The 17819-nt window shown below is 37.3% G+C and overlaps 1 long non-coding RNA gene across 1 annotated transcript; it reads right to left on the reverse strand.

The window, feature by feature from the left end:
• Window positions 1-235: 235 nt before the first annotated feature.
• LOC123870016 lies at window positions 236-16687 on the reverse strand. The gene is made up of 3 exons (XR_006796989.1): window positions 16670-16687; window positions 16249-16251; window positions 236-309 (listed from the first exon to the last, which is right to left on the reverse strand). It is a non-coding gene; the product is annotated as an uncharacterized LOC123870016 (long non-coding RNA).
• Window positions 16688-17819: the final 1132 nt, after the last annotated feature.

Genomic DNA, 17819 nt, shown 5'->3' on the forward strand with positions numbered 1-17819 from the left:
TAGAATAGAAATAATTCTTCTAGTTTATGTATGAATGTGTTTTATGTTTGTTGTATGTAACAACTACTGGCACTAAATTTCTCCTCTACTAGCGATCGGCCACGACTTCGCTCCCATTAGAATTTCTGTGCAAAATCTCAGTACTAAGTCCAAGAGTTTAGACTGAGCATTAATGAGTCAGTCGGTGAGCCAGCTAGGACTTTTCTTTTTATATATTTAGAGAAAATGCAAATTGTTGCTTTGTCCTTCACTCACGCCGCTACGGAGCAACGGATTGATCTGATTTTTTACATGGTTATAGTTTAAGAACTGGAAAACAACATGGCTACTTTTTATACCGGAAAATCAAAGAGTACCCAGGGGATTTTTGAAAATCTAAATCCACGCGGACGAAGTCCAATACCTACCTATTTATTTAGATAATATTATGCAAACTATATAAAATAAAAGGAGTAAGATCATTAAACAAGGTCTATATTTACGCCTAGACCTAGTCTGCGGTCTGGCTACGTCACCGGCGTGAAATGCGACGTATCATGTGACCGGCAAGGCCACCGCGGCCGTTACACAGAGCCGCCGTGTTCCCAAAACTGGACCAATATAGAACACGACCACGACAGTAGATTGCTGATTAGGGATCCCAGTCCCACTAATAAGCTAAGCGGATTGCTAGTTCCATGAGGGATTCGTTACATGATAAGAGCTTCCGAGACGGTGGTATCAAGCAGCTTGATCAAGCAATTAACACTTTTATCATCATATCTTGAACACTGTCCGAACGTCGTGTCAAGCAAAAATTTGAAATCGCAGCAAGCACGTAAATATTTCTTGACTCAAGCATCAAGCAAATGCTTGGCTCAAGCAAAATCTACGCGCTTGCCATCATGCCGATTGACCGTCTCAGAAGCCCTATAGGTTTTGCTATCGGTTTGCTTAGTGTCATTCGAGAATCGAAACACAATAACATCAGAAAGTGACCTAATTTTTTAGGAATATTTACCTAATATTTTCTATTCAACCAACTTGTCCAACCGTCCGTCAGTCTGTCTTTTAGCGAGCTGTATCTCGTGAACCGTAATAAGTAACCGTAGTAAGAAAAAAAAGTAGAGAGTTGAAATTTTCACATAATGTGTATCTATCGCCGCTAACAACAAAATATTTTTAATTTTTTATTATTCAATATTCAATACTCAATAAATATTTCAAAAAGAATCGCCAAGAAAATGTAAGAAAAATTAAAAAAAATTGTTTCTTATGCGATAGTACGGAACCCTACGTGTACGAGTCCGACTCGCACTTGACCAATTTTTATTTTTATTTAAGTCAAAAATTCCATACCACCTTTCCAAATCCATACATAACACAGGTAAGTAGGTACATCTCCGTATCCATACTAAACTAGCGGCACGCTATGATGGCCGGTTTGACGTTTGTCCGCTCATGAAGTTCCGTATTAATTGATAACGACTTTGAAGGAAATAATTGTATTACTTTATTGACGATAGTGATGTGCAGAGATTCATAAATTTTATCGAATGTAGTTTTAGGTTTAGGACTCAAAATTTATTTATTAAATTGATTTCTTAAATGTATAAAGTGTAGAAAAATCAGTTTGCACCATTTAAGGGGTGAATGTACTTGTGAATATGAACAATTTTCACTATGTGGACAAACCTCTGAAATCGCAAAAAAATATCAATAAATTTTTAAAAATGGAATCTAATACGATCGTCACATAGGATCGCTGGCTAGCACAACTACTACCTCCGGCAAACTCGCGTCAATGCTCAATGCAAAACAAAGCAGTTTCGAATTGACGTTGCTTCGAAAAGTATAAACTGTCAGTGCAATGCGATTGTGATATAGTTTTGACCTGGCTTTGGATTTCAAATATTGATACTGCATTACTGTTGACCCTTGCTCGTTAATTTGGACTCTGTTCAAGCCCTTTGTTGTGGATTTCGTCGATATGACCGAACGTACGCAGAGAACTGTTCTAAATAGTCAGACACGTGAGTTCGTAATACGCCTTCGTAACTATTTCGATCGTGAAGCTCAAAATGGAGGGCCAATTTTACCTATAACGTCAGTGGTTGAACGCGTAGCTGATGCGCTTAATATTGGACAACGAACTGTTAGACGGATAACTAAAAAAAAATATGGCGAGACTGGCACAGAAGAAAATAAACTTCACACACCAAAAAAGAGAAAACGAGCAAAACCAGTCGTAGGCATCGATAGCTTTGATGCCGATGCTATCCGAAGACATGTTTACGGCTACTATTTACAGAAGGAGTATCCAACAAGAAAAAAGTTGGTGCATTCCAGTGAATGCACCAACTGCAAGCTGAACTGCAAGAATGTGAAGGAAGCTGGATTATTCTTCGGTGGGGAAAGTTCTTTAACGAAGATTTTGAAGACCATTGGATTTCGATACAAAAAATGTAACAAACACAAAATATTGATGGAAAGATTTGATATAGCGATGGCAAGGTATACTTTTTTACGGCAAGTGAAAGAAATCAAAAATTGGCAAAATGTTGTGTTCTTGGATGAAACATGGCTTAATGCTAACCATACTGTAGGCCGTTCTTGGAACGATGACACAGCAGCATCTACTTCCAAAGTTCCTGTAGGAAAAGGATCGCGACTTATAATTTGTCACGCCGGAACCATCAACGGGTTTGTCGAAGGTTCTCTCATGGCTTTTGCGTCAAAAACCACTGGAGACTATCATGAAGACATGAATGGAGAAAAGTTTACTGAATGGTTTACCTCAATGTTGTGTAGCCTCCCTGAACCATCTATTATAATTATGGACAACGCCCCATACCACTCGATGCAAATTGACAAGCCACCTGCCCAATCCCAAAAGAAAGCTGATATCGTCGCATGGCTTCGTAAAAATGGCGTAGATGCAAACATGAATATGTTAAAAGCGGAATTAGTACGTCTTTTAAAAGAAAACAAACCAACCAAGATCCGATACGTCATTGACGAAATAGCATTAGAACATGGGCACAGAGTTATACGGTTACCGCCTTACCATTGTGATTATAATGCGATTGAGTTGGTGTGGGCTCAAATTAAGGGATATGCTGCAAGACACAATACAGAACCCCCATTTACCACAAAAAAAATGCTAAAATTATTAGAAGAAGCTTGTGAACATGTGACTAAAGGAGACTGGGAAAAGGTTGTGAATAGAACTGTTAAATTAATAAGGGAAGATTATGAAAGAGATGTGAAAATAGATAATATTATAGAAAACGAACATATAATTATTAATGTATGTGATGATAGCAGTGACGACAGTGAAAATAGTAGTATGGACGAATCTGATTAATTATGGCCTTTTGTGGCACCTTTTTTGGTATCTTTTGTATTCATATGTTTCTTGTGTGCATATAAAGTATGTATATTCATTTTCGTTCAAATATTCAGTTCGTTCAAATAAATTAAATAAACATATACATTTTTGTTTTATTAAACCTATTTAATCAGGTACAAAAACAAAACTTAATTGTTTTTTGTTTGAGAATAAATTGACATTCCACATCACTATTGTAATGTGTCAAACCGGCCATCATAGCGTGCCGCTAGCAGTTTTTCTACAGTCACTGATGTCATGGACACCTAACCTACCATCTTAGTAGGTACTTTTAGGTAGGTAGTACGATGACTGATCTTTGCATGACAAATAATATTACCTATGGATATGTGGCCCGTTAGACGTTCATTACTCAAGCCATGATTAACGAATTTACCAGAAACTATCGTCTCAAACTAATACCTATAGATGAATAATATGTATTATATTGCTTCTAATTTCAGTTGCACAAATCCTTAAGTCTCATTTAAATTGAGTCAGTGAAATTATTATCCAATAATTCATCTAATAAACTCTGCAAAGGGGAAATTCACTTGTCTTGTAATTTACTTGCAGTAGACACAAATTGCTCACGACGAATGCCCTGTGAACTTCACGTCTCGCGCGGTTACCGTTACTTACCTAACGACTGCAGACGAGGAAATATGCAAGAATTATTTTTTACTTTATTAGATTGCTCGGTATTTTGTAAGTTAATTCGAGCAAATTCGAATGTGTTAGCGCAAAAAAGATTAACATCAACTTGCTCGACGAGTTTCATCTGCGGAGAGGCATTTTAGTAGGTATTTAAAATATTCGGTATAATTTTAAAGTTAGTCGATGAAAACATTACTTAATATTTCATCTGTTAAACTCTGCAAAGGGGAAATTCACTGTGAGTCTTGTAATTTACTTGCAGTAGACACAAATTGCTCACGACGAATGCCCTGTGAACTTCGACGTCTTGCACGGTTACGGTAAGTTGGTACCTAATATTTCTTATGACTGTAGACGGGGAAATGTGGAAGAATTATTTTATATTCATAGGATGCAAGTTGTCTCTGTACCAAATAGATGATGCCCGCGGGTTTAATTTAAACTCTTTGTATTTCTGGGACAATAATAAAAGTATACGTCTATCCCCCGGAAGATTAGCTAGCTATCCCTGTACCAAATCAAAAATCAGTTAAACGGATGGACCGTTAAAAGCTAGCAGCAGACAGACAGACAACACACTTTCGTATTCATAATATTGAGTATGATTTAAAATCTATCTGCACTTTATATAGTACTAGATGATGCCCGCGACTTCGTCCGCGTGGATTTAGGTTTTTCAAAATCCCGTAGGAACTCTTTGATTTTCCGGGTTAAAAAGTAGCCTATGTGCTAATCCTGGATATTATCTATCTCCATTCCAAATTTCAGTCAAATCCGTCCAGTAGTTTTTGCGTGAAGGAGTAACAAACATACACACACACACACACACACACACACACACACACACATACAAACTTTCGCCTTTATAATATTAGTGTGACTAGAAGATGCCCGCGACTTCGTCCGCGTGGATTTAGGTTTTTGTGAAATCCCGTGGGAACTCTTTGATTTTCCGGGATAAAAAGTAGCCTATGTGCTAATCCAGGATATTATCTATCTCCATTTCAAATTTCAGCCAAATCCGCCCAGTAGTTTTTGCGTGAAGGAGTAACAAACATACACACACACATACAAACTTTCGCCTTTATAATATTAGTGTGACTAGAAGATGCCCGCGACTTCGTCCGCGTGGATTTAGGTTTTTGTGAAATCCCGTGGGAACTCTTTGATTTTCCGGGATAAAAAGTAGCCTATGTGCTAATCCAGGATATTATCTATCTCCATTTCAAATTTCAGCCAAATCCGCCCAGTAGTTTTTGCATGAAGGAGTAACAAACATACACACACACATACAAACTTTCGCCTTTATAATATTAGTGTGATATTGTGTATGATTTAAAATCTATCTGCACTTTATATAAAGTGCAGATATCATACACAACCCTGTCCTGTCTAGTGTAGTCTACCCTGATAAGCTAATAGGTACATACATTTATAAATTGTACCTATTTTGAGTAAGTAAGGAATTCCACATATATACTTAATTTCACATTGAATAAGCAAAGTGACACATCATTGAACTAATATAAATAATTCTGTGCGGATAATGGCCTTTGGCAATCGACCAAGTTGCTGACAAAGGTTTTCGTTTTGGCCCTTTACTATACATACTGACCACTAACATAATATATATTATGACCATACTACATAAATATATAATATGATTAATTAGATGATGCGGGGAACTTTATCCGCGTTAGAAAGTTTAAAGTTCCGGTTTTGTACAAATCCCCTGGTGGGATGTCTGATTTTCCGGGATAAAAATATAGCTATTCGTTTCCGGGATGCAAGCTATCTCTGTACCAAATAGATGATGCCCGCTACTTCTCCGGTGTGGCTTTAGGTTTATTCTGGGACAAAAATAGCCTACGACTTTACCTGGGATACAAGCTATCCCTGTACCAAAATTCGTCAGAATCGGTTTAATGGATAGGCCGTGACCCGTGAAAAATAAGCAGACAGGCATACTTTCGCATTTATAATATTTGTATGTTACGCTTTCACGCAAAAACTACTGGACGGATTTGTTTAGTGGATAATAATACTTATACCTACAGTATTTACCCTTATTCCTGCCATGGTACCTAGATTGCATAAAACGTTTTATTTTTAAAACACGTTTTTATTCACCTCAAAAGGAATATCAGGTTTAAATTAAACTGAACTTCGAAATTGCATGTTTCAGTTGGACGGTTATGGATATCTGATTGGACTATAAAAATGCTTTGGACTGCAAAGTGCGAAACCAGTCCATTTATCAGAGCAGACAGAAGAGCTGGCGAACAAAACGGTGTAATTACATACACTTCTGAACAAAATCTTTTTTATCCAGGTTATTTTGGTCCACTGAATACAAATCTGAACTCATTTCCAAGCAAAACGACTTAAAACTGTTCTAAAATTATTGCGTCCAAAGTTCGTGATTTTGAATAGGTACTGAATACAAACTTAAACTCGTTTCCAAACAAAACGACCAAAAATAGTGCTAAAAAAGGCAAAAATGTGTGATTTCAATTACTGAATTCAAAAAAAATGTGCTAAAAATGAGTCCAGAGTTCGTAACTTCGTTCAAAACTACACATCACACAAATCATAATTACAGTAAAATTTCAATCTTCTGTACAATTTAATTCCGTGTAACTTTTTTTTTAGCCAGCTCCTCGTCCACAACTAACATGAGCTTCAAACTTGATCGGTAACAACTTTGTACTCGTACCTACATAATTTTTAGAATGAAACGATGATTGGAAAAGAAAGTTGTCGATCTCTCGGTATCTCAGTATGGGGTATCGGGTCACAGTATCAAATAACACTGAGGTTCAGAATCGATCATACGGAAAGTACAATAAATCATGACCGATTATTTTACAAGCAATTCTTCGATGTTTCGGAGAATAAGATGAAATCGTTTCGAAAGACGTACTAGCCCGAGAATTTCCGGTTAAGTTACGGTTATGGTTAAACTTTGACATTCAATAAAACCAAAATGGATTGTCAGGATTTGTTAACTTTGGACCAAACTTTGGACCTCATCCCTCTTTGTTTTTTTGTTGGTTTATAAAGTATAACCTTGACACAACTTTAACCGTCTACCTATATTATGCAACTGGGTCTTAAAGTGTAAGTAAATAATTTGTATTTGTAGCACTATTGATGAACAAATGGCATTTCTTTCTTTCTTTTCACTATGATAAATTTAGTTAGATACCCTAATAAGATAACTTCGTACTTGTCAGACGGCTTCGGCAAGCTTTATGGAAATACAGTGTCTCATTACGTTATTATAACAGCCGACCCGGAGGCTAAAATATACGGACCGGTAAAAAAGTGTCGAGATTTAAGAGCTTTCTCGAAATAAACGACCACCGCCCGCGTAATCGTCAACTTGTGCGTAGGTGGACTAACTACCGACGCTTATATGGCGATACCATCTACCTTCCTGCGGCATAATTCCTCTGCTCATGAATAAACGTCAATTTTTAAGTCTATAAGTAGAGAAATAAAGCATTTTAGAGATTTCCTTTCTTTGAAATAGAGTTCAAAGCCAGGTTATTTATCCTAATGGAAAATAAGTGTTGATTTATTACAACTAGGGTAGGCAGTATTTCTACACCTCTATGAGTTGCATGCTACTGAATGTAGCCTAATAGTAACCTATACTAACTATTATTTTTGGCGCTCCCCCGACGGACGCGACGACGAGGGAATTAAATTTCTCTCAGTCATAGGCATCCTAAACACAGGTCTAAGCAATATAAATATTATATCTAAGCTAGGTACTGCTTACCGGTAAGAAGGTAACATTATGCCATACCCTACCTAATTCTTGTATGCAAATCATCATCATCAACCCATCGATGGCTCACTACTGAAAACGGGTCTCCTCTCAGATTTTTTTTTTATATAACCATAAAGTACTGACAGCAGTACTTTATTAGGATTACAATCTTGCCTACGAGTAAAGCTAATAAGTAATATTATGTTAACCTAAACTTATAAAAGTACTTATATCTAAGAGTCCGTCCATTGACATATTTCTTAGTTTATCGTTAGTTATTATTTTATGACACTTTGTTCTTGTGTTCATTATAATATTCCACTAAATAGCACTAAATTTTCACTTTGTTCTTTCCTCTCAGAATGAGAAAGGTTTGGTTATACTCTACCGTGTAGAATTGGCGGACTTTACACTCTTTTGAGAACATTATGGAGAACTCTGAAGTGTGCAGATTTCGTCATGATATTTTCCTTCACTGTTAAATCAAGCATCATTTTAATTTCTGAAAGCCCCGAAAAGTTAGAGGTGCGTGTCCGAGACCGGACCTCCGACCCCACGATTAGAAAACCGGCCATCTAGAGTGTAGTCCAAGCTCTTCCCGCTGACATGTATGTATGTACTCGTATGTATTGTATCAGCCATGCCTTATTATTTTTAAATGACCACAATTCCTCGGAACATAAATTGCAGCCAGTGAAATAGCGCCAGGAATTTACATGCAGGCGGCACTTTCTCAAAATAAACGACAGTCGTCTGCATACAATGGCGCGGCGTCCTAGCGCGTAGGCAGGCGGGACCTAGGACTGAGTCACGGGCCTAGGCTGCAGCGTTCGTACTGTGTGGGCGTAATTAATAGTTGAAAGTTGCATCTTTAATGTCGCGACTTGTTAGACCCGCTTTTTCTTAGATTGGAATACTTAAATCTTATTAAAAATTCTTGGTAGATAGAGGTAGAGAAAATATCACTACAGAGTGGTTAAATTGTATTTGTATGTAGGTACATATAAAGTTATGTTAGCCGCATAATATGTCTGTTTAGAACTCGGATGTTTTACTTTAACCCGTTATATAACCCAGATTTGCAATAAATTCCTAGATATACAAGGTTTTTGTCAACTTTACTAACATACTCAGACTTGTATTACAAAATAAGGTTATTTATTTTACGCTTGTGTGTTAGAAGTCACAAAGAACTTAGATTACGGAAAGACATCCTATAAAAAATTAAATTCATCTCCTAGTTTATTAGTTTGAAGTTCAGACCTCAGTTTTAATAAACCCAGTAAAGCTCATCTGATAAAAACTCAATGCAGCTTTTATCTAAAACTTCAGTATCTCCTCTGAATCCATCGCCATCCACATCCATCCACATCCATCCACTCACACGGGACATGTACTTTTTCTATTATACAGCGCTAAAGCCTGAATCCTATAGCTCTCACTTATTAAGAGCGATGAGCGTTCCGCGATCCTCCAGACAGCTGGATCCGTATAAGAGCTGAAAAAATAAGGAGCCATCGTGTTGATAAATCTCACTATACTTATTACGCTAAGAGCGGTTTCACACTGCGGACAGGACGCGGCGCTAATTTGCGGCGAGAGAACAGTTCACCGTAAAAACTTCTTGAATAGTCATGGTCGTATGTATCGGACGGTTGCTTTTCTAGTAGGCAACACTCATGTAATAGTATATCATTTCATGTCAGCACCCATATCTCTACATAGCATAAAACAAAGTCGCTTCCCGCCATCTATCCGTCTGTCAGGCATGATTTCGTCAAGCGCGAGCCTAACCCGAAAAAAACGTGCTAGTTGGCGCACTAAAATTGGTCAAGTGCGAGTTGGACTCACACAGGAAGAGTTCCGTACCATCATACAAGAAATAACATTTTTTAATTATGTTTTTAATTTTCATGGTGACCATTTTGAAATTTTTATTATTTGTTGTTATTGCGGCAATAGGAATATATAATATTTCTGTGAAAATTTTAATTCTCTATCTATTACGATTCACGAGAAAAATCCCGCTACACACAGACGGATGGACGGACGGATGAATGGACGGACGGACAGCGGAGGCACTTTAGTTAGCACCCTTCAAGTGCGGGACTCTAATAAACGCACGTCGCGATACGACGCAAGTGTGAATTGACCCTGAGACAAAATGCGCTCTCAGATAAACTACGTCTAGCGCATTTTTCTTACGTCCCTTTTACGATACGGGAGGGACTCAGACAAAAAGTTGTTGACCTCCCGCGCTAACCGGTCTGTCTTCCCGGTCACTTTATAACTATTAACTTTCGGGAAACCATTTAACCTCCAATAAAATACAATCCCTTGGCTTATGGTACTAATAGATGTTGTATTATGTACCTAATGGATAGTCTGATCGATACCTACCTAATGATAGTGCGGCGATAGCCTAGTAACCACAGACTTCAGCCGTCTTTTGGGGGGGGAACGGGGCGAGGGGGGGGGGGGTCTTTCCTAGGCCCGAATTCACATTTAGATACCTATATTTTTGAAATAACTGTGACACAGAAGATGGACAGACAGGCAGAAGGACTGGACGAAACTATAAGGATTCCTTGTTTTACTTATCATTATATTAAGTATCATTTTCCGTCTTTAGCTCGGCGGCAGTTATTATACATATAAATGGAATGTTATAGAGCCTTCGCATAACAACTACAGTATACGATAACTTAGCATAACATAATATATGAAGTAAGTATAAAATATAAAGTAATAAAATATATAGGTAGTATATTTTGAATCCCAAAACAAACCTTTGAAAACTGGAAGACCAAGACGCTAGATCAAAACCTGCTTATAAACAAATATTCTATTTTCGCTCTACAATAAAGAAATATTTGAGATAAAACTAGGGTGGCCACGGGTTTTCTTCAATTTTTAAAAGTTTGTTCCAAATTCTTTCGTACGCTTAGAAAAGTTTTAAAAATGAAAGATGCTTTGTGTTCTATTTGCCTTTTGAGCCAAAGTTTATGGTGATTCATAAACTTTTATATCCGTTTTAGAATGGGTATTCCTTTCAACATTTTTATATCTAAATAAAATCTGATAAAATTACCAACGAAAACGATGTAAGACCGAATAGTTTCGAACCCATCCATACTTTAAACGTTGAAATAAAATTAGTGCGAACTGACTGCAATAGAATCCTGTTTCAGCTTACCTACTAGGTGTAGCAGCCATGCAGCGTATGATAACTGATAAATGAAATGCCGCTACAATTATTACGTTGTATTACATGAACAAATTATTTACAATATATGCCTTGGTTATAATTAAAACTGTGGTAGGAAAACGAGGGCCGGAGCTTGATGCTAGACCGAGGTGTTGCGGTCTTGATGATCTGAAGTGAATTCGCTGCCCGGAGTTCGTCCAGGCCAGCAGGATATTTTGAATCGTTCCGTATCCAAATTGTGTTCTCTAAGTGACAGCTGCAAAGTGTGTTGTTTTCTTCACAGCTGCCAGTCTTAAAAGAGGCTGCATGCCTCTACATCGGTAGCAACTGGTCACCCTACACAAACAGAGTATATAAAATTGGATAGCAGGATTACGGTTTGTCTGCGACTGTAGCCTCTGATACGCCGTACGTGGGATGCATACGTTGCATTTGATTTATTTTTCCATTCCAACTTTACGACGGAAACTCGGTGACTGCTCTCTCTATCACGAATATATTATGCTGGAATGAGATCATAAAGGTTAGGATTATGAGTTACTAGCCGATGCCCTCGACTTCGCCCGCGTGGATTTAGGTTTTTGAAATCCCGTGGGAACTCGTTGATTTTCCGGGATAAAAAGTAGCCTATGTGCTAATCCAGGATATTATCTATCTCCATTCCCAGCCAAATCCGTCCAGTAGTTTTTGCTTGAAGGAGTAACAAACATACACACAAACATACACACACACATACACACACACACACACACACACACATACAAACTTTCGCCTTTATAATATTAGTGTGATGTGATGATGACGTTACGTATATGTTTTTATTCATACTTTTCTTGTTCCTGATTTAGTAGTGTGCGCTATGGGAGGTCTCAGATTCGATTTTAAGCTGGATCAATTTTTGAATTCACTTAGATCTAGCTTGTTGGGGAAGCTTTGGCAGTAACTATTTACAAATATAGTTAGCTTATCTATCTACAAATATTTGCCTTCAAGCAGTTAAGCGTTCCCATGTTGCGTAGCAGCCAATTAGGGGTAACGGTTGACATACCTACTCCTTTCTGCCCATCCGCAAATGGCCAAAGTAGTGGACTATGGCCTAAATCATTTTTACCCGACTACCGCAAAGTCGAAAAGAAAGGTTATGATTTTAGCAGTCTATGTATGTATGTAGGTTTATATTTATATGTGTTCCACCGTAGCGCCTAAACTACTGAGCCGATTTTGATGAATGAGGTGTCAATCGATTCGTTATTATTGTCCAGGTGACATAGGCTACATTTTATACGAAAAAAATCGACCTGACAGGTTTTAGTGCTGTTTAATTTTATCTTGTTATCTTGAGAGGAGACCTGTGCTCAGAGGTATCTACAGGGCCGGCGATGATGGATTGATGATGATAATGACTGCTTTTTAAACTAAGGATACAAAACTTCTGTTTTCAAAGATAACCGCGCATGCCAGAGTTATCATCGAATAAAAATATAAGAAAAATATTACTCTAGAAGTAATGTGGAACGAGGACGTTGCTCCTCAAGTCAATCTTCAAGCCAAAACCGATCCGAGACCACGTAACCAAATACGTACCGAATTTGTGAAACAAAAATCCGTTTCGGGCATTAAACCGCAAGTTTATCGCCGCCTTTGTTATACAATTTCGCACGAAAAACGATTTGAGTCGCGCGATCGTTTGAAACAGTCAAAATATTACCACGTCATAACATACCTAACATTTTTGTACTTTTGGTAAAATGTACCTAAGTACTTAAGTACTTCAAAGTTTTAACTTACGTTTGGACATTTAGTAGGTATTGGTACCCTAATCTCTAGGTATCTCTAGTTTTTTTTAGGGTTCCGTACTCATAGTGACCCTATTACCAAGAATCCCGGAAACTGACATAGACAACTTTTTATCCTGGGAAATCAAAGAGTTCCTACGGGATTTTTAAAAACCTAAATCCACGCGGGCATCATCTAGTAGGTATAATATTATAATTTAGAAAAGCTAGTGCTTATCACTTCCAAACCGGGTATGCCGGTAACAAGTTCCACAGATATCACCTCAGCGTTGATACACTTAATAGACGGCAGCTAATCTCGCGAAGAATGCAATAATGGACCATTTTATAACTGGCCACTTTATTGGCTACTTTATTGGATGACATCGAGAGACGTGTTTATTAAAATGTAAGATTTCGCACGGAAAGTTTCTCATTTGTATTAAGCTGATTTGCATAAATCTGAATAATTTTGGTAAGTTGTCTTTGATACTGCCGAATTAAGTAATATGATTCTAGCTTCTGCCCGCGACTTCGCCCGCGTGGACAGCACAAATTTCAACCCCCTATTTTAGCCCCTTCTTGAGTTGAATTTTCAAAAAGCATTTCTTATCGGATTTTTACGTCATAATGGCATGCCCATGCACAGCCTGATCCGTCCAGTAATTTGTGCTATGCGTTGATAGTTCAGTCAATCAATCAGTCACCTTTTCCTTTCATATATTTTTATTTTATAGAACTGAGCTAAAATCCACTGTGTCAACGCGCCTTGGAACATTATTAGCTCAATTTTTTGAGGACTCCTCCGTAAGGTCCTCAGGCCTTTTGTACGGCCCGGTCTGTCGATGTCCTCGGCTATTCGGAGGACTTTTTGAACGGGGTACTTTTATTCCCTCGTGTGAGTTATTCGATGGAGTTGTACACGATCTATTTTGACGGACAAAAAGTACACCGAGGACTGCCTCTCGTCTGTGCAGGCCATTATAGAGACATGGCCCTCCTATCTGGCTTTTACATGACAACTTGTCAGAGCAAAAACAAGGCTGGTAGTGCAGATGAAGCCACGGCACAGTGAGTCACACGACATCAGAGTTGTAGCCCCATGTAGTAATCAGAGCTGGGTCTGTCACACAGCGGGGCGCCGCTTACAAAGTAAAATGGAATTTCTTGAGCTGACGGTACCGTCGACCCTGGAGCTCTGTAATTATTAATGAAAACTGGTTCTGATTAATTATGATGTATGGTTGTCAATCAGTCTTCTTCCATTTTAATTTACATACGCAATTTTATATTGAACCCGCTGTGACGATCTTAATATATCTACTGACACTGAATATGGAGCCACATTGGAACCACAGGTATATTGGGTCACTATGGCGCCTGAATCGCGTAAACAAAGTTTTCTCAACGGAACACTATACACACGTACGGCCTACATAATGCATTAATACAATTTCCAAAATACACGGTTGTTCTGCATTAATTACATTTACGGGTTGCGCCCCTACTTAAGGAACAGAATCCTTTAAAAACAAGAACAGAAAGAATAAGACAAGTGTAAATTAAAAAATTTCAACACCCCCGACAAGTGAAGGTTACAGTAACTAGAAAAGAGCTGATAACTTTCAAACGGCTGAACCGATTTTCTTGAACTATTCCGCGCCTACGATCCAAAGTATCTGAGTTTTCCATAACATCATTTTCAAATAAATAATTATGTATCTAGGCAACGTCCATCTTGACAGCGTGACATTTGTCAATTGACACTTGAATATTATGAACCTAAGGGTTATCTAACCTTCTTTTCTACAAGAAAACTAGAAAAGAGCTGATAACTTTTAAACGGCTGAACCAATTTTTTTGGATTATAGCTAAGAACACTCTGGATCAAGCCACCTTTCAAACAAAAAAAAGTAAATTAAAATCGGTTCATTCGTTTAGGCGCTACGATGCCACAGACAGATACACAGATACACACGTCAAACTTATAACACCCCTCTTTTTGGGTCGGGGGTTAAAAAGGAGAGAAGACAATACAATGCTAATATAGTAAAGCCGCAATAACACGAATTAATACAACAAAGTAGGTACTTCTTTCACCATAGAATAAGCATCTTATATGCAAGCGCACTCCATCTTAGGGTGCATCATCACTTGCCAGCAGTCCTGATCGCAGCCAAGCGCTAGTCTATAAATTAAAAAATATATAACCGAAGTCGGACAAAGGTTCTACCGTCTCTAGATATAATCACCATACGCACGATGGCGTTTGGTCAGATGCCAAACAGGTCCGAGTCAATGACCCTGCTGAATTAGATTACAAGTTATAAATTATATGAGCCCACTCCACTCCACTCCGCTGTGATCCGAATATTCTGAGTAATTTTATCGAGCGATCGTTTGGAGAAGCTTTAGAGTTCGTAGAAAACGCAATATTCTGAAGCAGAAATCTAGCTATAAAGCGTACTTTGGCTTATCCAGACTTCACTTGAAGTTAAAACGAGATAGACTAGATAAATCTGTCTCGTTTTAACGTCTGATCAAAGTCTAAATCAAGTATCTATGGATTTTTTATTCAGATACAAGTTAGCCCTTTAGCCCTTGACTGCAATTTCACCTGGTGGTAAGTGATGATTTCAGTCTGAGAACGTGAGCAAAGTTAGGGAGGCTTTTATTTTAGGTTTGATATACACTATACAGTATTTACATTTCCTAGTTAGAAATCTTTGTCAGTTTTAGCGATTAACTCAGAGTGGATTTAGATTAGTAAAAGTTCCTTGATTTCCGATATAAAAAGTAGCCTATGTCACTTTCCAGGTCTTTAACTATAATCATGCAAAAAAACAACGTTTTTCCGCTGCTCCGTTGCGACATGATTGATGAAAAAAGCAATAAACCAACAAAACAAGCACACTTTCGCATTTATCATAGGTATGGGTAGTGATTATGATTAAGAGATACTTAGTTAACAATTTAATGCCGAAATGGTCATGTTCAACCAAACATGATTGTATAGCGACAGTTAATTTCAAATCATCATACCTATCATTATATAATACCATAGCTAATAAATAACATGTATTGATACATAATATTACGATCATAATGAGCTAGATCTAAATAATCTACTAGAATGATATCGCGACATAGTCTGGGTAGATTTTGGTTTTTAAAAATCCAGTAGGTAAGTACGAACTATTTGATTTTTCTGTATTATAATTTCTTTATCTCACCAAAATCCATGAAATGGATGAGCCGTGAAAAGACACAGACAGAAATTATTTCTCATTTATAATATTATCTAAATAAATAATAATTACAAGTGTAAATTAAAAATTTTCAACACCCCCGACAAATCATTTTCAAATAAATAATTATGTATATCTAGGCAACGTCCATCTTGACAGCTTGACATTTGTCAATTGACACTTGAATATTATGAACCTAAGGGTTATCTAACCTTCTTTTCTACAAGAAAACTAGAAAATAGCTGATAACTTTTAAACGGCTGAACCAATTTTCTTGGATTATAGCTAAGAACACTCTCGATCAAGCCACCTTTCAAACAAAAAAAAGTAAATTAAAATCGGTTCATTCGTTTAGGCGCTACGATGCCACAGACAGATACACAGATACACAGATACACAGACACACAGATACACAGATACACACGTGAAACTTATAACACCCCTCTTTTTGGGTCGGGGGTTAAAAAAGAAAAGCTGACTAACTGACTAATCTATCAACAAACAGCTGAAACTACTGGACGTATGGAGCTGAATTATTGAAGCATGATCTAAACCTACTAATGTCTTTCCTTCACGCCCTAGCTAAGCAACCAATCAACTTGATTTTTTTCACATAGAGATGGTTGAAAGTACGGAGAGTAACATAGGCTACAGGGCTACTTTTATCCAGGGAAATCAGTGAGTTCCTGTGCGATTTTTAAAAGCCTAAATCAACGAGATTTTTTCAAATTCAAAATATTTTTATTCAATTAGACTTTTACAAGTTCTTTTGAATCGTCAAAAGCATCTACCACTGGTTCGGAATGCCTTTCCTACCGAGAAGAACCAGCAAGAAACTCGGCGGTTGCTCTTTTCAAAGATTTGATATACAATATTATGCCATGTATAAAAGCAATTGAACGAAGTCGCGGACATCAACTAGTATTTTGATATGTATTCTACATATACTAACAGGTAGTCCATTGACCTCTTATTATGACAAGTTGGAATTACATCCGGCTTGAATAGGTACCTACCTATGCTGTATACATTCGATACCTACTAACCTTTGTAACCGTCTTCAATAATACTTCTTTAAAATTGAGTCTATCTAATCTTTAATAGATTTATGAAAATGATTCATGAATGAGTGCCGCAAAAAATACAGATTATTATTGATTGCATAGCCATAACAAGTGTAAATTAAAAATTTATAACACCCCCGACGATCCAAAGTATTTGAGTTTTTAACCCCCGACCCAAAAAGAGGGGTGTTATAAGTTTGACGTGTGTATCTGTGTATCTGTGTGTCTGTGTATCTGTGTATCTGTGTATCTGTGTATCTGTGTATCTGTGTATCTGTGTATCTGTGTATCTGTCTGTGGCATCGTAGCGCCTAAACGAATGAACCGATTTTAATTTAGTTTTTTTTGTTTGAAAGGTGGCTTGATCGAGAGTGTTCTTAGCTATAATCCAAAAAAATTGGTTCAGCCGTTTAAGAGTTATCAGCTCTTTTCTAGTTTTCTTGTAGAAAAGAAGGTTACATAACCGTTAGGTTCATAATATTATGTCAATTGACAAATGTCAAGCTGTCAAGATGGACGTTGCCTAGATATACATAATTATTTATTTGAAAATGATTTGTCGGGGGTGTTGAAAATTTTTAATTTACACTTGTACTTTTATATTATATTAAACAATGAACTTAACAAATAGTTTTGGTGTTGCTATTAGTTGAATGCATGGTTTTCTAAGAGTACTACCTACTTTATTTATCATTTGATAAGTTTTTAGCTGTCTTCGT

The sequence above is a fragment of the Maniola jurtina genome, chromosome 2 (assembly GCF_905333055.1).
Source record: "Maniola jurtina chromosome 2, ilManJurt1.1, whole genome shotgun sequence".
In the NCBI taxonomy this organism is placed as follows: domain Eukaryota; kingdom Metazoa; phylum Arthropoda; class Insecta; order Lepidoptera; family Nymphalidae; genus Maniola; species Maniola jurtina.